At 44.3% G+C, this 20,854-nt stretch overlaps 1 protein-coding gene across 3 annotated transcripts in view; it reads right to left on the bottom strand.

Moving 5' to 3' along the window:
* HTR4 (5-hydroxytryptamine receptor 4) overlaps positions 1–20,854 on the bottom strand; it is a 1,182,210-nt gene that overhangs the window by 525,141 nt on the left and 636,215 nt on the right. The gene's annotated exons all lie outside the window — the stretch shown is intronic.

Raw genomic sequence — 20,854 nt, 5'->3', positions numbered from 1 at the left:
GGAAATTACACTTAAGGGCTGGCATTTCAAAACTGGCCAGTTATGATTATACATGTTTGGGTATGCTTTGGGAACTTGGACTTCAGGAGGTAGCATCTTTCAGCGGCCCTTGGTGCCACCAGAGGGGCCAAAACATGATATATATTGGGCAATGAACTAGACCAGTGTTTCCCAAACTGGGGTCCGAGGACCCCCAGGGGTCCGTGGCACATTCCCAAGGGGTCCGCAGGCAGCAGTTTTAAAAGCTCTGCAAAGTTCCTTGTAAAATTAGCAGTTTTCGAGCAACTATAAAAGTGTCAAGAAAATGCCAGTGATTAATGTACCTGCTGGAGAGAGGTGAGAGTTTTGTCTAGTGGCATCTTTGACTTATCTAATGTGACAGAGGGTTAATATGCCTACTGCAAAGTACGTGTACAATGCATTTTAAAAAACTGTATTTTATGTGCATAGGTCAGTGGGCTACTGATTTTGTCACAGAGATTCTTTTGTCACTGTGCAATTCATAAGGGACAATCGTAATCTAGCACAGTGTTCTATAAGCTGTCAAAGAGCTGCCTGCAAACTGCATTGTAAAAGTTAGCAACATATGTTTATTCCCAGTCTATCATTATCCTGATGCTGCTATGTTCCCACTTTCTGCACGTGAACAATTTTGTAATGCCTTTTTGTCACTTCTATGTGTGCTGCCTAATGCAGCACACATGGAAGTTACAAAATGTAATTTTTATTAAAGATTGTTTATGTGCAGGAAGGGTCACCATCCTGAACATAAACAATCAAAGGTGTTTTGCTTTTTCCGTTGGAAAAAGCAAAAACGAGGAGAAATAAGGCATTTATTTTCATTTCGCCAAGTTAAGACCAGGTTTTTTATCGTCTTAATTCTGGTGCTGTCTCCTATTTAAGCTGACCTTGTAAATAGAGGGCAGCGTCAAAATCAATGGGTGTTGGAGTGAAACGCCCACTGCAACTCCCACTGCCCACCATTTTGACACTAAGCATTGCGTGAAAGGGGTCCTTATTTACAAGGCAGCGTTAAGCCACAATAAGTGACTTAACGCTGCCTTGTAAATAAGGCAAAGCCCCTATTGCCACAGGAACATCGCAAAAAGTGACGTTCCCATGGCGATAGGGACTTGTAAATATGCCCCTAAAATCATTGGTAATTTGAGTATTTGTTTTGTGTGCACACGTTTGTTTATATTTTTTTCGAATTACTGTTTTAATGTTTGAAATTTAAATCCTACAAATTGCTTGGGGGTCCCCGGCATCCAGTGGTGACTCAATGGGGGTCCTCAGGAGTCAAAAGTTTGGGAACCAGCCTCACATGTCTTCAGACACTTCAAAGCCCACCTGGACAGTGGCCCCTAACCCTCCATCCTGGTCTAAAGATGCCTTTGCACGTAGTCAAAGGCAAGAGTAGGGTGGAGGATGAAGTACTCTTCGTTGGCCCAAGGAAGAGAAAGCCCCCCGGACAGGGTCACAGCTCACACATGCTGGTTTTAGAATGTTTCCTGAGATGCACCTTTGGCTATTTGTTTGACTCCTTGCACTGTTTCCCCGCCACTACCACCAGCCATGGTCTACATATTGCTTGTTTACGCTTTGTTAGCCGAAGGAACTGGCGGAAGGGCTTCACTTATAGCATGCACTTTTTCTGCTTCACTACTCATTTTCCACTTAGATAAGGAACAGGCAGCGGTGCATTCACACTCTTACTTCCACTGCTCCGACCAGCACATGTTGCTTTATCTCCTTGTCTTTCTCAAACCTAAACCTAGACCACCATTCACAACACACCCCACCTGTACAATACTCAGCTGTATCCTACACCTACTACTCATATATCACCACCTACAACCTTCTCTACCCCCACCTCAGGACTTCATACAACCTACAGCACTTACAACAGACTTTACATTACCTCCACTCTGTGCAACGCCCTATAGCATACCGAATCACCTACACCTGAAAGTTGAAACACTATACCACCATATACTCCTATAACCACCCATATCCTCACTAACAATCATCACATCAGAATCAGCCCACTAGATATGCCCACTATATCTCCCCTAAACACTACCAACTATTCCCTACATTCCCACTTTACACTATCGGTTGATTACATGCTACATGTCCACCTATTTCTCGAGACACCATCACTTACACAATACACCATATACACCCTGATCTACTACCTATACTCTCCATACTCCACACATGTTGTCTTTCTTGATAGTTTCACCAAGAATCATCGTTTATTCTCCTACAACCTATCCCATTGCCGGCTCTTCCCTAGTTCAACCTGCTTTCTCCCCTTTACTACCTCAAGCAACTTATGTCCTTGATCAGGCAAAAAGTTTCTTGTATTGCATTTTATTGATATTTACATAGTGTTTTCCAAAACTCACTCGGACACCATACATATGGACCAGCATGTCATATACCTGTGCCACCACCTACATCCTAATCCTACGACAAAACTTGTGTGATATACCGACAATGTACACTGCGCAAATTATCTGTATCCTACAACACATTTTAAATCTTGCAGTAAACAAACATAACCATCCTCCACACGTTAAATCACCAACTACACACTTTACACCTACACCAGCATCATATACATCTGCACCACACCATGCACAACTAACTATGTCCTTCCACCAGGCCAAGGGGAACAGCTGCAACTTCCAGCTACCCCTTTAATACTCCTGGTACTGCCCTTTCTAGATCTGGACTCATCAACTGTGAAGAAAACCTCAGAATATAAAGTGAACACCCTGTTTACAGCTTGCAGTGTTCCACCTAAACCCTTAGCAGCAAACAGGAGGCTCTTGTGAGGCTAAGAGTGTGACAAGAGGTCAAACCTGTGATCGCATATGGAGTTCAAAAGATGTGATATGCTACTTTTGTTCCCTTTGTGATGAATTGATATCCATAACTAGGGATGGACAGAGTATTCTGTTCCACCAGTTGAATTGGAGGAATTTTGTCAATAAGAGTAACGCAGAGTTTTGACCAAATTCCGCCAGTGGCTGTATTGCGGACTGTTTTCTAGCAAGCGTCTCCAGAACAGTAAGTTGGTGAATCCTAGTGAGATTTGGCTGCCCCTAGTGCAATTTCTGATCGCCGAGAGCACATTTGGTGAGATTTTTCTAACGTGGGGGGCGTGGCGGGTTGTCACGACTATTCACAGTCATAAGGCTGCCGCTTGAGTACAAAATCAACTAGAGTGGCAGCAAAGTCAACTTGAGTGGCTACACCCTCTGGCACACCGCCTGGTGCCGTTTGCACTGATTTTTCAGTGCATAACGCGCTACTGGTGCTAAATCACAGCACGGGCAGTGCAACATGCCTATGTCTGCCCATTGGCGGAACTCCGCAGAGTTTCTCTGTAACTCTGTGGAATTCCACGGAGTCAAATTCCATGAGTTCCCCCCCACCCCTATCCACAAGCCCTACATTTTCAGCAATATTCCCACTGTTCACTACCATCTCCTACATTCCACTCCAAAATGTATGTAGTATACCTTCTACATGATCACCTGCTCAACATACTCCTGCCTACCTCAACACCATCATCTACACCAACTATACTCTGAATCATTAATTACATCATCTACCTACACATATACCAAATTAACCCGCTACTGGTCCACCAGGTAAATTCTTTCCACATCTTCTATCAACTACCGACATGCTATAATGCTACAATTCCTATATCCTCCACCACACATACTCTACACCCTCAACATCATCACCACTACTTCACCCAAAACTACGTGCAGCTCTCACCATGTCCTAGATTCTATGTAATAACCTGAATCGCCTTTAGCCAACATCACCCACCCCCACTTACACCCTACATCATGATAACACACAACCATCAATGCGCGCATTCTCACTACAATAACATTTACACTGCAGACACAATAATACTGCTTAATCCCTTCTGTTTACACCGTCTATATTCAACACCATCTACCCCTTAGACAATAGGCAAAATGCCCCCACCTAAACTACATGAACCCTACACCCTGCACCATATATTTAATCAACACTTTCATTATTTTCTATATCCCTGCCTGCACCCTACACTACCTAATCTGTACATCCTGCAGCACCACCCACAACATAAACCCTGTATACTACAACGTCACCCATATCCCTGGTGCATTGTGTAGTCTCCCAAACAGCTCCAGTGGAACCATCACCTATGTCTCTCATGCAGTTATTTATCCTGTTGGTTCCCTCAGTGCACGGTGGTCACTTCCTACACTCCCCAGGTCACAATCTACTATACTTGCTATAGCATAAACCAACATTAGCACCATACAAAAGCATAACTCTGCACCACCATTTATACATAAAATGCCTCCCATCCCTCCAACTTCCTACATCACCACCTATACCTCGCTATTCTCCACCATCGCCATAACTCTTAATTAACAATCACATCTTCATATACACCCTACCCCTTACATCACAAACTACACCACATACATCCCACACCATCATTATATCCCATGCAATCAAACTAGCCAAACTGCAGGCAAAGTGTAAATGAACTGGATTAAGCACAAACCAGGCATTATTACTGACTATGTTAAGTCAGCAGTTGATAATTTCGGCTTATTCTGAGTCAAATACAATTGCAGATATCTGAAATGGTTGGTTCACCGCTTCAAAGTAGTTGTAAGGGGTAAGAGCCACACTGCAAATAAAGAAGGTGGCTTCTTTGTGAATCTCCTGAGCCCTCCGCTCCATACGCTGACTTACTTTGGGCCGGGGGGGTCTCCATGTTCCTCTCTATGTCCCTGCAAGCCCGGCGGACCTCCTGACACTCAGGTAAGGCACCCTGGGTTGGGCCCGCATGCATCCTGTAGTTCCTCGGCCTCCTCAAACTGCCACATGATGGTCGACCGGGTCCTCCTAAACTTGCCTACTTCCTACTGCCACCTGATGACCCAGGCAGTGCTGATGCAGCCGATAGGCCACTCCCGGCAAGCCACCTCCTGGACACACCTTCCCAGTGTCAACTCAGGGCTCAGTGGTGCGGTGCTGGTGCTATGTGCTCCTCTACCCAGTATGCTGCCACCCTAACGTCCACCAGAGGCATCCTACCCCTTTATGTGGCACCTACAGGAACCAGCGGTGCTGTGAGAACCTGGTAAACGGTACTGAGACCCGGCTCTGAATGAGTACCCAAAGTTCTGAAGCTGGTTGCTCAGTTATCTCCCTGTGGATCGCGTCCCTCATGCCTACCTCCTTTACCTTCCATGCTCTACCACTCCTGGCATCCTGTGACTCGGTGGTGCTGGTGCTGCTGGCAGGCTGCACCTATAAGCTGCCACCTGGGCCCTCCTTCGAGGGACCCCCTTAAGCCCCTGTGGTGGGGTGATGGTGCTACCAGTGCACGTTGCCCTGTAAGCCGTCACCCTGACTTCCCTTCCGCAACCTCCATCCTCACCTGCATGATGCCTTTGGGCCTAGCCTACTTGGAGCCAATGACACCCTTGGAGCCACCCACTTACCGCTACCAATCACTTTCCCAGCTGTGTCTGGCCGATTGGAGAACAATACCAATGAAGGGTGGAAGGCCACCAGTTTCAAATGGACAGTACCCTTAGGTTCAGGTGATGCCGGTGTGTTCACTATCAATAAGACGCCTCTCGAGTGTCTCTCTAGGTCTCTCCTGGACTTGTCCTGCCCTTGCTTCCCTCGGACTCCACCGGAGATGGCCTCCTGGGATCTGTTATGCTTCAGAGATCTGGAAGGCAGGTTCCAGAACTGCGAAATGAGGCCCCACCATTCCTCCCTCATATCCTTGAACTGCTATTCCCTACTGAAATGTGTGACACTCTTTTTCACGTTTTGGCGTAGCGGACACCTGGGCCCCCGTGCCCTTCTCACTCTGTAACATCTCACAGTATTTATGGCTTTGGGTAAAACAACACGCCAACACACCTTTCCGGAGCCTACCCAGATCGCTAAACAACTGCCTACCCCACCTCCCACGTCCACTTCGGACATCACCCTGGATTATATAATGAGTGCCTTAAAGGCTATACAGGCCTCCATCGTCACAGTTGAATCAACCACCATGGAAACAATTGTGGATCTCAAACTCTTGAAAGGCAACTTGAGCCAACTGCGAAATCACCTGGTTAATATGCAACACAAAGTGGATGACCTTGATCTACAGGTGATGGAGACTATGGCCCCAGGCACTAAACTCTGGAACACACAGAAGGAACTGACGGACCCAGGCGATTGCAGTTGCTGAAAAATTGTTCATATTTTTGGGGTCCTCAAATCAGCAGATACTCATGATATCCCCCAGTTTCTTTCACAGTTTTTGGGCATGACCCACTCCTTTCAGCTAAAGACTGGACGGGTATATTATACTGCGTTCCAGCTCTCCTCAGCACATCAGAGGGCATGCGTGATGATGGACTTTTTTCTCGGCCACTAGCAGGTCATGATGATCCTCTCAGAGGTCCGTAAACATGGTCCGTATTCTTGTAACGGCAATAGGATCATCTTTTCAGTGGACTACTCCTATTAGACCCACGTACTGCACAAAAAGTACCCGGCCCTGTGTCCGACGCTCCAGAAATTGGACCTCTGATTTGGACTGATGGAACCAGCCACCATGTTGATTACTGTTAATGGTATGGTCAAGGAATTCCAGGATCCCAATGAACTGGAACTTTGGCTGGAGAATATGGAAATCCAATAGCACTCCTTGATGGATACTACCCCAATTCCGTCTCTTCTGTCGCCAACACTGTGCAGAGATGAGGATAGAGATCCCCCTTTGAATCATCACCATGATAGGGATGAATGCAGTTCAACTCATAAGCTGTGATTCTCGCCCATTGTCGGATGGCAAAGGCTGCTGCGAATCCCATTCCCCTCCTAGCCTGATTGGCTCTGCTATTCTCTCTCGTTTGGAGTGGTGGCCACCGGTGGTGGTCTATCATGCCCACTGAAAGTCAGGTTGACCATTTCTCCCTGCCTTTTTCTTTCCAATATTTAATTCAGTATGCCTCAATATCATACTGCACATCTGTAAATTTGGTCCACAAATGTGAGGGCATAACCCTCTATCAAACGTAAAAAGACCCTTCATAGGTTTTAAACAGCCGGGTGTCGTCCTTATGCAGGAAAAGTTTCTCACTTCCGAAGAACTGGCAAAACTTAAATGCGACTGAGTGGTTACGGTCCTCCTTTCAACCGGGTCCAATGAGGACCAGCCCAATATCCGCACTGACACGCCTCCTCCCAGTAAGAACAGAGTCGCAATTCTGTTTCACAAGAGGCTCCTGGCTCAAATCCTGAAATCATAATTGGGTGACCATGATGCAAATTTTTTTTAACGGATTAAAATTTCAAACGGAATATTCATCGGCTCCATATATGCCCCTTTGAGTGTGATGCACCAGTGGCTCTCTAACCTCCATAGACTGCTGGTGGAGATTTGCTCTCATAAACTCTTCATAGCTGGTGACTGGAATTTGATTGTGAATCCTCTTCTGGATAAATTGGTTAGACCAGATATGTGATGCAACAGTGATTGGGCTGTGCTCTGTGACTTGATGATGACCAGAGATGTGGAATTCCTATAGACCGACACCAGGGACATATTGTTTGGAGTCAAGGGCAACACATTTTCATGTGTATTTTGTCCTTGGTACAAGTAGGCCCAAACCCCTATAGCACAAACCCCTTGACTGCCAGTTTACAGTACCACATTATGGATAAGGGAAAGTCATTGCCTGCAGTTAAGGCAATATTTGTGTCCATGTGTTAATGCTGTTCAAACCTCTATTAATGGTTCATTAATGCAAATCCTTTATTATTCGGGTGAGTGCTCTAAGTAAATGTAAGCTCAGACTGCACTACTGACAGTGGTTGCAGTATACAAATGTGTATACACGTTTTCTATGTTTAGTATTATCAGGCTATGTATAATGCTCCCAGAATGCTCTCTGATTAGATGCATATATTTGCAGAAGCTTGAAAGCAAGATTGATGATTCTTTGCTTTCAAAATAAAATGCTCCGAAAAAATGTAAAAACATTTTGCTAAACTATTGTAAACATTTTTGTACCATTTCTTTGCAGCATCATTTAGAAACATGAGTTGATGTATGCTAGTGTTTCCCAAAAATATTCATAGTGGATAATCAGTATAACCAGTATTAATAAGATTATGGGAAACATAAAAATATAAACAAGCAATGGTAAAGCCAGTAGGTCTGAAATTGTTGGTCAGCCTAGTTTTGGCATGGTTTTTGTAAAACCTTATTGGTGTGGGAGCTGCCGGGCTCTCACAATTATGATAAACAGTGGCAAAAGCAAAAATTGTTTTCGGTCTCAAAAAGCACACATAGGCACAGTAGTTTATGGCACTGGAAAAAACGACTGTGTGTCGATATATTCCGATTGAAAGAATAGATGCTGTCACTAACGGTTAAGCTAGCCGATAGACAGACAGAGAGAGAGAGAGAGAGACAGAATTTTAATAAATACAAAGGGTCATGGTTAACGCCAGACCGAACTATGGGCACAATTATTAAATAAAGTCTTAAAATTGCACCCATGTCCTTGCATTAAGTGCAGATATACAGCTTTCATGAATTTTCAAGACTTTACAGAAGTAGGCCAAGAAACAATACTCCTAGAAAATATTGGTGAACTGCTTTTTAGCATGAGTAAATGTGCAGGTGTAGATTTGTTCATGAGAAAAACTGAGTGTTTGCAAGTTTACTTTCCCTCCAACCATTTTTTTACCATCCCTGGAAGAAGTTTTGTGCCTGCCATTGTCAGAAGTAAATTTCCAACCTTTCTCAGTATGGGAAAAGATTAGAGAAGAGTTGGTGAAAACTCTTAAAAATTCAAGTTAGTAGGTTTGCACAGAATCAAAAGGGCATTACAACCCTGGAACCATTGCTTACCATTACCTTCAGCCCCAGTATGTAGATATGTGGCAACATAAGGGAATTGCTAGTATTCAAACCCTACTATGGAAGGAGACCTGGCATAATCAGAGAGGCTATTTCAGAGCTCTTGTATAATTAGATTGCTGCCTTAATTTGTCACCGCATTACATGGCAGAAAACGAACAAGTGGATTTTGTTACAGGACAAGTAGATTTATGAAGCAACCTGCCCGATGGACATGTAGATATTTTATTAAATTCCACACCCCTGTGATTACAATTCTTCACATGGGTACTTACGTCAGCCTCCAGACCAGCAATACAAGTATCTTGCCCAGGCTCATGGTTTGAAATCATGACTAGACTTCTACCTGATGAATATTACGGCCCTACTGCTGACCCCAGTGCCATATCGATGCTGGAGCGATTTCAGATCACGTCCCCATTGTCCTCATTCTAGAACTGCAATTGGTGCTGCCTGTGTCCCTCAATCGGTGCCTGAATACCTCGTGGCTGAAAGTGCCAGAGGAGAAATTTCGACTGCAGGCCTTGCTTCATGATTACCTAGTGCTCAATGAACTAACAGCCACCCCCAAGCAACGCCTTTGAGTGGAAGGGAAGGCAGTATGCTGATAATAGAGGCTGGTATTGTGCACTCTACAGCTATTGCCAGGAGAACCGGAAAATGCTGTTCAAACACTCCTGGTGAAATTATGAGACTGCCCTACTCCTATCAGTCTAGAGACCCTCATGGCAAAAAAACTCAAACTCAACAGTATGCTCACACTAGTGGTGGAAGAAGCACTGTCCAGCATACAACAGAACACCTATGACAATGGCAAAAAAGTGGGGTGCCTTTTGGCGATGCAGTTGAAACAACTCGAAGCACAAATGATGATCCCAGCTATTTGCACGGCAGCTGGACTCCTCCCAACTAATCTGCTGGACATTGTGCAACAATTTTCCACTTTTTCTACAGCTCTTTATATGAAGGACTGCCCAGCTGACACCATGTGGGATCATGCCTCCATGCCCAATCTCAGACTCCCCACTCTTCCTGTGAGTGACTGGGAGGACCTGGAATCGCATATTTCAAAGTAGGGTGGGTTGCAGAATCCATCAAACTCTTGAATATGGGCAAAACAGCCAGAGAAAATGGTTTCCCTCTGGAATTGTACAGGGCTACTATTGAGCTGACCATCCTGCTCCTCACAGTCATGCTACAGGAATCTATGTCCACAGGTTTACTTTGTCCTGAATTCAATAGAGCACACATATCCCTCATTCCAAAACAGGGAAAAGATCACTTCTGCTGTGCCAACAGACATTCAATTTTGCTTCTGAATTGTGATGTGAAAGTACTGGCCATGGCTGCCAGGATGGCATGAGGATTAGGTCACTGATATATGACAACCAGGTAGGTAACAATCATCCTAGAACCACCTACGCACACTGGTGCATGTCATATGGTCTACTAAATTGGATCCGAAAAAAAGATTGCTACTCTCCCTTGATGTGGCGAAGGCCTTCAACTGTCTCGCATGACCCTACCTATTCCACAGAATGGATAGATTTGGAATAGGCCTGAAGTTCAGCCAAATGGTCCAGTGCCTCTACAAATGTCCTATGGCATTGGTCAACTGTAATAGTATCCTCCCTGACCCTATACCCATCATTTGGGGCACTAGGCAGGGATGTCCCCTGTCACCCCTCTTCTTTCTCCTGGCATTGGAGCCCCTATCTATACCCATCAGATCCTCAACACACATCTCTGGTATTCAGACAAGGGATGGGGAATTGAAACTACTGCTCTCTGTGGACAATATCCTTTTGACCCTAGCCCACTTTGTAGTGTCGATACCAGCTATCATGGGTCTTGTGAACTCTTTTCCCCACTTCTCTGGCTACAAGATTACCAGGACCAAGTTGGAGGCAATGCCTTCGACTCCTTCCCCCCATGCCTCGGACCGTTCTTTATCTCCTTAATCAGTGACAGGGCTCCCAAACTGACTTGCCATCTCAGCATCTTACTGCATAGAGACTTCCATACCATGGTGTAGAATAATATCTTCCCAATCCTGGAATCAAGAAAAAGGGACTTTTCCAAATGGTCAGCACTCTACCTGTCCATCTGGGGAAGAGTCAAAACATTTAAAATGGAGACTGACCAAGATTTAATTACCTGTTTGGCATGCTTACTTTTAGTATACTAACTAGGCTTCTCATGTGCATTGATTCTATGGTTCACAAATACGTCTGGGACTTTTTGCCCCTGAGACTAGCTTCTGCCAAGCTATACAGCACTACATCCTCTGGGGGCCTCTGACATCCTCACCTTTGGTCCTTTTATAAGGTCTAGCACCTATCTCAGATGGTGCACCATCTTCTTATGCATAGCGAATTTCCCTTGTGGGTCAAGATTGAAAACAGCCTTAAAAAAAACACTCCGGGACTTCCGGACCTCTATGTAGGGCCGCAGGCATCGCAAGATCAGTTCAGTCCCATGCTACTAGAAATTAATGCATTCTGGGAAACGACACATGCCCTACTCAAGGGAGATTGATTGGTACATGCGAAAGCACCTTTGTTGCACATTGGATCCATCAAGATCAATCGCTTGCTGCTGTCCTGGGCCCGTGCAGGGATTTATGAGATCCATCACTGTTGGAAATGGCCCTTTCTGCAGGGTTACTCCAAACCTTTTGCCTTCCTCCTCCTCCTATTTTTACTACCTTGTTTTTGTTGGCTTTAGGATTCTGGCACTTCACCACTGCTGACCAATGCTAAAGTGCATGTGCTCTCTCCTATAAAAGTTATATAATGGGTTTATACCTGTTTGGCATATTTGATTTACCTGCAAGTCCCTTGTAAAGTGGTAAACCATATACCCATGGCCTGTAAATTAAATGCTACTAGTAGGCCTGCAGCACAGGTTGGGCCACCCACACAAGCAGCCTTTCAAACCTTTCTCAGGCCTGTGAGGCCTCTGTGTGCAGTTTACTGCCACTTCCAATTGCATTTAAAACCACTTGCCAAGCTTTAAACTCCCCTTCTTTTACACAGAGGTCCCCCTAAGGTAGGCCGAAGGTAGCCCTATGGCCAGGGTGCTGTATTACTAAAATGTAGGCCTTGTACTTTTAAGTTTTACATGTCCTGATAGTGGCAAACAGCTCAATACGTTTTTCACTACTTTGAGGCCTACTCCTCTCATCGGCGAGCATTGGGAATTCCTTATAACACTCTTAAGCTTTATTTCCCGATTAGAAAGGAGCAGCTAAATCATGTTTCATATGTTTGGAATGGTATTGATAAATCCTAATTACTGGTGAATTTGGATTTAACTTTAGTATTTTAGAAATTACGCTTTTAGAAAGTGGACATTTCTCTGCACTTACTGCTCTGTCTGCCTGACAGTCTGTCTCCAATTCACATCTGGACTGGACTACGTGACAGCTATATTTGTGCATTCCCACTAGATAGCCACAGCATAGGACACTCGACTGCATCTGCATCCATCTGGATACTGATGGGCAGGAGAGAGGAGAGGAGGTAGCACTTCACTTGAATAGGTAGTGTTGTGTCTCCACATGAAGGGCTGATTTCCACCCCATCGCTAGGCTGGCAGACAGGACTGGGTTGAAAGGTATACTTGTGCACTTCAGAGTGCTCCTTCGAAGTCACCCCCACATCAAAGGCACTGTTGAGTATAAGTACTGAGACTCTGACTGCTTCAATTCAGACACTGTGTGGGACTTGCAACCAGACACTGCTGGCTCTACATCCGCACATTGCCAGAAGGACTGCTGTGCTGCCAGGAGGGACTGCTACTTTGCTAAAAGCTTTGCTATATTGGCCTGCTGCATGCTGCGTGCTCTGCTGCAGGAGGAACTGCCACTCTGCGACCTGCCTTGTGTACTGGCCTGCTGCCTGCTACCCCATTGCTGTGCTAACTATTCGTGTTCTCCAAGTGGTTGTTGGCTTGCCCCCTGTTCAGGAAGTCTCAGGGCCATAAAAGACTTTAAATTCCCCTGATCGGGAGACAAGGGCTCCTCAATGGTCGAGCATTCTGCTCTGACATACATCTACCGACTATGAGAACTCAGCACTCCATTTTGCCAACCATTGGCTGAGCTTTTGCCAATTGATTTCCCCGCCGGGCTCACAAGGACTGCAGCGGCTTCCAGCACCGCTGCATCACAATGCATTACCCTGCTGATAAGGGTCGTGTCCCGAAGTGCAAAGCTCCTCAACTATCTCTGCATACTAGAAACGCACCATGCTTCCTGCTTCAGCCGCAACTGGGATGATCCCAATAAGCTGACAATGCGCCCTGCTCACATGGCCAGCCCCGACAACTCCTGCAGCCAGACTCCTGATTGACCCGAGCGCTGCAGGCTCCCATACCTCTACATCGCTTCAAGGTTCTGTATTTTGCGGACTTGCGCTCCCTTGAGGACAGCTCCACTGCATCAGAGCATGGTCTGAGTAGCCCACTGAACGGCTTCCACCACCTTTGGGCTTTATGGGCATTGCTTGTGCATGATGCCGGCGGTATCCTCCATGGAGGGCCCCCATTCAGAATTCTGTTATCTTCGTTCCAACGCAACTGTATACAAACAGTGAAATACAGGGAGAGTCCAGAGCATTGTGTTTTACTCTTATGACTTTGAAAGCACTTATTCTGGAAAGTAAACCTTACATTTTCATTGTTTTGGTCTTGTTTTACTGATAATACTAAAAACTATTTTCATAAACTTGTGTGGTGTCTTTTTGTGGTGTATTCATTGTGTTATTGTGTGTGTGTTTTACGAATGCTTTACACATTGCCTCTTAAAATACGCCTGCCTGCTCTGTGCCAAGCTACCAGAGAGTGAGCATAAGCTATCTTTTAATATGTACTGGCTTGCCCTGACTTGAGTGAGGATTCCTGCCTGGCTAGGGTGTATACCTCAGCCAACCAACACTTTCATTTCTAACAACCACCACCTCATGACTGAAGATGCTATTAGGTCCTTTGAGATCCGTGTTGCAAACTTCCACCTCCCATGCTTCCACTTCTGGAGGTATCTACAGCTCCGCCATTGTCTCTACTCACAGATAAGACTGTCACTGGTCCCCAGCTTATTTCTACAGAGTTCCGGCTGACTCCTACATTTGACTACTGGCAATCTAATGCCCGAAATGCGACATACTAAAAAAATGTTGGCCCTGCCCAGAGCTCATGCCCTTTTGGAAAGGGGTTGATCGCCTTGAGACACTCTCCACCATACCACTACCCTCCAAGCCCCCCTAGCGATCCTCTATAACACACTTGTCCTACCGACACTTCACACAAGGTCCATTGGATGGTCCACCTGCTGTCCCAACTCAGAAAGACTGGCTGGAGAGATTGGCGTTTGGGGTCCCCTACTCCATGAAGCATTGTGATGGGCTGTTGCCCCTAAAACACTGGATAGTAGGCGACTGCCTGTGGGCACTTCACTTACTCCTGATTTGCCCCTCAGGGCTTGTTTGTATGCTTGTGTGGTTGCAGTGCCCTACCTACTCCTCCCGTTGGCTGACGCTTTGACCCTGTTTCATTGCCTATGAGCACTGGAGCCTGATTACCCTGTAACCCATTCCTCGCCCACATTTCCTCTCTCACTTTGCAGATTTATTGCTATGCACTTAACCGAGTTGGGTCTACGTATCACTACTCCCACCTGACTCTGTCATCTCTAACTCCATTGACTGCAATAATTCAGTGCGGACTAGTTTTCATACGTTTGCAACCTACACTGCTTACCAGTAGATGATGATTTGCATGAATCCACCTTTTCCCTTGTATGCTTTGAAACACCTTTGGAGTCAGGCGAGTGTATTGTGAGCTCACAGGGTTGTCGACTTTACTATTGTTGCTTGTTGTTGAAATATTTCGTATGCGAGCGCCTTTGAGTATGTATGCTGTATTACATGTATTTTCTGCTTGAAAATGGTAAAAAAAACATTTAAACACATAGTAGTTTTAAGTACTATTGGAGATGGCTGAAAGGGTTGCCCCTGTACAAAGTAGTTGTGAGAGAAGAAACATTTCTAATGCAAAAGAGGGTAGATACCGTTTAAATAGACATATCTACCATAAGAATTTAATATTTGCTTTTTTGAGTGGCTTTTCGTTTATAGTGGCAAGCAATTAGCATCTGCTTGTTTCTGGCTGAAATGTGTAAACTATGATAAATGTTTGATCTTGAATTGAAGGAGATAGTATTTTGAAAATGTTGACATTCACTGGGAGCAAACACTTCTTTTCCTGAAGAATCTTTTAAGCAGCGGTGTTCAACCAGAGTCCTTAATTACTACAGTTATGCATGTTTTATGACTAACCATGGCTATGCTTATCTCCTACTTTGATATCCTTATATTGTGTTATGAGTTCGGCCATTGAGGGAAGGACTTGGATACCATTGCTGTAAATGTGTAAGAGGATTTATGTAGTTTGTGAGAGCTTATTTTACCGGGTTCTCACATTGGCTGGTTTTTGGAATTCATATTTAGGACTGGCGAAAGGTGCCGGCCATGGTCCCTTAATAGGACTGGTAGTTTGCATAGCTTTAAGAATATGTGTCCACCTTTTACTTCGATGTCTTTCTTATATTTGGAAGAGACGCAATCTAACTGCTCTTCCGGGATATTAATAAAACTTGTATTTACAAAAAGTAATTCTAAAAAGCGGTGACTTCTAAAGTTTGATCTTTAAATAATTTGTTCTGATTAATTTCACACTGTGAAATAGACAACTCCCTTTTAGAACTTCCATGACTTGCAGCAGCGGAGGAAAAACCTTCTTTGCTAAGTAGTGTCTTGTCTGCCATCAACCCAAAGGGATCCTGAATTGGTGTAGGTGTCATTGACAACTAATAGATTGGAAACAGGATATTTGAAGCACATGCTTACTGGAGTAGAAGACTAACTGCATTTAACAGAATCAGCTCTTCTTTTCCAAGGGAAGGTGTCTGTTCTGCAGTAAAAGGCTTGAGAAAAACGCAGATATTATTAGCTAGGCACCTTTTTCTTCCAGCAAAATAAATATTATTCACTAAACATATTGAGGAAACTAGTGAATATTAAGACCGTTTTGCTCAAATTTGCTTTCAAGTGTTGGTGGTTCAGAAAATAATTCTTTTTTTCCTAAATACATTTCAATGTGAACTTGCTTTCTAGTGACTGAAGTACTTCAAGGTATTGATTTTCCGCTCACTTTTATAATAAAATAACCATTGGCAAAGCCAATAGGTCTGACCTTGGCAAGCCGTGCACATTTTTAAAAAAATTTGTAAACTTATACCTCAAAAAGAAAAGAAAAAAACTTAAATGTGGCTGCTCATGTTTGTGTTTAAATATTTTACATTTAAAAAATAATCACGGATGTGACTATTTTAATCGGTATATTTTCAAATCAAAAGTCTTTTACTTTGTGCCACAGATTTGATTGGTAATCACCACATAACCAAGCACTAACATTGCAGCTAGGAGACGGAAAATATATTAATATCTACCCCAACACACACAGTGTGATCCAAATAAATAGCTAGTATTTAAAGTTGATATGCAAAGCAAATAAATAAAAAGAGCACTTTAAACGAGCTTAGCCACTGAAGAGAAAGTAATATTTTTAGGCAGAAGTGAACAATGTGCACAGGCTTTGTGCAGTCATTCAAAGTGAAGGGAGTCAGTGACCTGGGCTGACTTATTGAACTATGATTGTCCTTTATTGGGTGGAAGCAAAATGTGATTGACAAAACCAATAGATGAAGCTCTCTGACCAAAAACCCCATTAAGTAGGTATATTGAATATGTTTTTTTGAAAAACAAAATTGTCTGGTGAAACAACTAAAGCTGCCTCAAAGCCCAGACCTAACAATAGCTTTTTACGAGTCCAGCGCAAACATGAGCACTAATCATGGACCCAGTAAAAATTGAAACTATGAAAGACAGCCGCGGCCTGTGCAGTTAAGAGCGGTGGGGCCGGGTTAGGGGGGATTCGACAGACGACCACGAGGGAAAATTTAATAAATAATTAATTTCCCCATGTCGTCGTCTGTCGAAATCCCCCCACCCAGCCTCACCGCCCCACCTGCACGGGCCGCGGCTGGTAAAATATAGTGTTTATTCGCTGCGCAATCTACATATCATTACAAGACTAAGAGATGATGTCCTACCGTGCATAATTTGCATTATACTCTACATGGTGGAAATTGTACGATCAAATCCTGCAGATGCACAGGTAGTCTCTGAGGAGCTATCTCAGTTGTATGAAACCTCCTGTTTGTATCTGGATTGGGACTTGCGACTGTGTTAGAACGAAGCCCTTGGGCTTTTCTCCATTATCTGCCGATCTATTGTGGTTCTCCTGGAGCCGATGGATTCACCGCAGTCAAAGATTGTGTTCCATCACAGTTGTCTACCCAACACGGTGCAATGTTTTAACTTCTTCTGTAATCTAGCCATTTGTTTGCTCGTTTCTGTATTTATGAATTCATGGAATGTAAAGAGACTTGATAGAGAGAGCAAAATAAATGCAGCCTCATTAATATTCATGAGGCAGCATTCCTTCTCTGAATCCCTGTGACCACCTGTGAACGCAGAGCGCTAGAAGAATGCATGGAGATGGAGGCATTCACAAAATGCCAACACTGCAGCCTCTACTCCTCAAGGGCACATGATTTGCAGTGTCAAAGAGTGCACATTTAGGAAGGGATATGGAGGGGCATGCAGCAGCAAAGGGAACGGCTTCTGCCCCAATGCCCACTTCTTCCATCAGTAGAGCAAATGGAAGATGTTTCTAAAATACATCTTTCTCTTTACAAGTGGTTACTAAAACGGATTATTGATGAAACTTCAGTGATCTGCGACTGCCAATCAATTTCAAACCAATAGCACATTTCCTTTCAAATTACCATTACAGTAGGCAACATCCCTTTTCCACCTTCCCTTTGACAATGCTGATAAAGCGGGCTGCAAGCCCGTTTGCCACTAGCAGAGCATTAATACATTTAATTTGCATGTTTTTCCTCGCAAAGCTTGCCTCTATGGGCCACGCAGGGCAATGGAGAATTCATACATAAGCTCCCTAAGCATTACTGGTCTATTCTCCCTCTCTGGAATTGACCAGGGATGGACTAACCTATAGGGCAATCTGGCAGGGCAGTGACAAAGGAAGAAGAGCTGGTCTGACAGGTGAATGTGCCGACCAGGTTTTTGGCTGCGTATGGACCTCTTTTTGGGCCTCATGTAGGTAGCATACCAGTTACCACTTCTTAAATACCGAACGTTACCGAATCGGTATTTAAGAAGTGGTAACTCGTATGTAGGTAATGAGTCGGTAATTTTTACCGATTCGTTACAATTCGGTAATCACCGAATCGGTAAATACCGATTCGGTAATGAGGCATACCTTCCCATTGAGGGGAAGGTATGCCTCATTACCGAATCGGTAAATACCGATTCGGTAATGGGGGGAACACATGCAAGGGTGGAAGGGTGTCACATTGACACCCTGTTGCACCCCTGATTCGGCCATGTGTGCACATGTGGCACACATACATGCCCTAAGGGCATGTATGTCTGCCACATTGCACACTGCTAAGCGCTTAAAAATGCTTACACACATCCATTAATTATTTACCACCAACTATTAGTTGGTGGTAAATACCGACTCCTAAAAACACCCACACACTCCCCTTACATCTCATTTCTGGATTCGGAATTTACCGAATCGGTAAAATTACCGAATCGGTAAAATTACGGAATCGGTAAAATTACCGAATCGGTAACATTACCGATTCGGTAATTTTACCGATTCGGTAATTTTACCGATTCGGTAAATTCCGAATCCAGAAATTGTCCCCCTACATACCAATAGCCAAAATACCGGTCGGTAACGGTATAATTACCGAAAATCGGCCGTTACCGACCGGTATTTGGCTACCTACATGAGGCCCTAAGTCTGGTGCGCCGTTTTTACCACAAACATTGCCTGCAGCAATTACAAATGCATGCAGTCTCCCATGCCTTGCAAAGCGCTTATACAGCATGTCTTCACAAGCTCAAAACTGCTCCAATTTGCAAATGAGGTTTGCTTTTTAGCTATTGATTCACTAATGGGGCCACTTTTATATTGGTACCCGGGTCTATTTTCTGTCTCATTCTGACCCTGGAATTGACACCCTTTGTGAGGTGTCTTAGCTACATCTGGGCAATCTAGGCATCATCTGAACAGTGCATGCTATCTCTCGGGAATCGCTGCTTCATTTTTGGAATCTATGTTTGCTCTCGAGTCCTTGTTCCTTTTCAAAATTCTGTGTTACCTCGTAGGAGTCTACACTCCTCCAAGATGCCATTGATGAACGTGTTCGCATCCCATCTGAGAACTCTGCACTCTTACTGTGAAGTCCAAAATCTTCAGTGGGTATGTTTCCACTGAGGACTCAAAGCCTCCCCTGATGAGACTGCACATCCTGAGAGGAATTTACACTTCCGGAGAGGAGCTAGTCTTCTAATGACTCACTCTGGTCATTCTGAGAAGGCTTTACTCCGCATGAGTGGTCTATGCTCACTCCCTGTTTCGGACTGGGACAGAAAATAGGCCCTGGCACCAAATTAAAAGTGGCCCCTATTAGCAAATCAGACAGCTAAAAAAAGTGGCTCATATTTGCAGATCAGGAAAGTTTTGAACTTGTGAAGATAAGCTCTATTGGTGTTTTGCAAGGTATGGGAGACAGCATGCATTTATGCCTCATGCAGACAATATTCATGGTAATAGAGAAATCAACAGTAAAACCCACATCAGCAGACCATAAAAAAAGACCCACAAACATCCCTAAAACTGCCCATATGATGCCCCCTGTACCAGCCCTTCGGGCACTACTAAAGTGTCAGTCACTCACACTCTCTCCTGATGGTTTGCATCTCCACTGAGGGTTTCGCCTCCCTCATATAAATCCACACTTTCTCTGAGAAGCCTACCCTCCCTCTGAGGACCTTTGCACTTCCTTTGAACAGACACCACCACCTCTGATGAGTCCATGTTCTCTGTGAAGGGTTAAACTGTCATCTGAGAAGTCTGTGGATTTAAGATTCCATTTGAGGAATCCGTTTTATTTATGATTTTACACTCCCTCAGATCAGGCTGCTCCTCTGATGATTCTAGACACCTTCTAAGAAGGTTACTGTAACAAGGTGACACTTGTAAATAAGTAGGAGCCAGAAGTAGTTTAAAGTAAAGGGTTGTTCATCGGAAAGATCCCATCCATCAGTCCCCTACAGCCGCCAGCAGGATCTCCTCTCGACTGACCATCTAACATTCTGCTTGAAATCATGTAATTCTACACCCATGGCAACAGGAGCATTACCTAAGATGCCACACATACCTGCAAGGCTGGCAGTAATCACACATACTGATCACAATGGTTTGCCCTGGACCTTGTCAAAACGCAGGTCTGTCTGCAAACAACCTACAAGTGTGCCTTAATGTTCAGAAACTTCTTAGGTGGTTGTGCCACTTTGATAATGTCCAAACTCTCTTGCCAGATGTAAGAAAACAGAAAGTGCTCATAGGTGTCAATGGATAGTATTTAAATTTTGCATCTACAAAACTAAGGAGTTTTCCTTACACAAAGAAAAATTTGAAATTAAAGAGCATTCCAGTAGCGCAATACAAGCCGATGGAGTGGCTGAGCATGAATTGCTTACATTCAATAAACTACTAATTGCACCACAGACTCTCACAACTATTGTGTCATGACACATATTAAGTCATATCACACTGCTCTGAGCAGAGAAGGGTATCTATCTTTAAACTACAGCTATCCGTGAATGAGAAGAGTTGAAGACACCATCTACACAACACCAATGGCTTTCCTTAATC

The sequence above is a fragment of the Triturus cristatus genome, chromosome 7, assembly GCF_964204655.1.
Source record: "Triturus cristatus chromosome 7, aTriCri1.1, whole genome shotgun sequence".
Taxonomy (NCBI): Eukaryota; Metazoa; Chordata; class Amphibia; order Caudata; family Salamandridae; genus Triturus; species Triturus cristatus.
The sequence above is the reverse complement of the archived record's forward strand: the minus strand, read 5'-3'. Positions and strand labels throughout refer to the sequence as shown.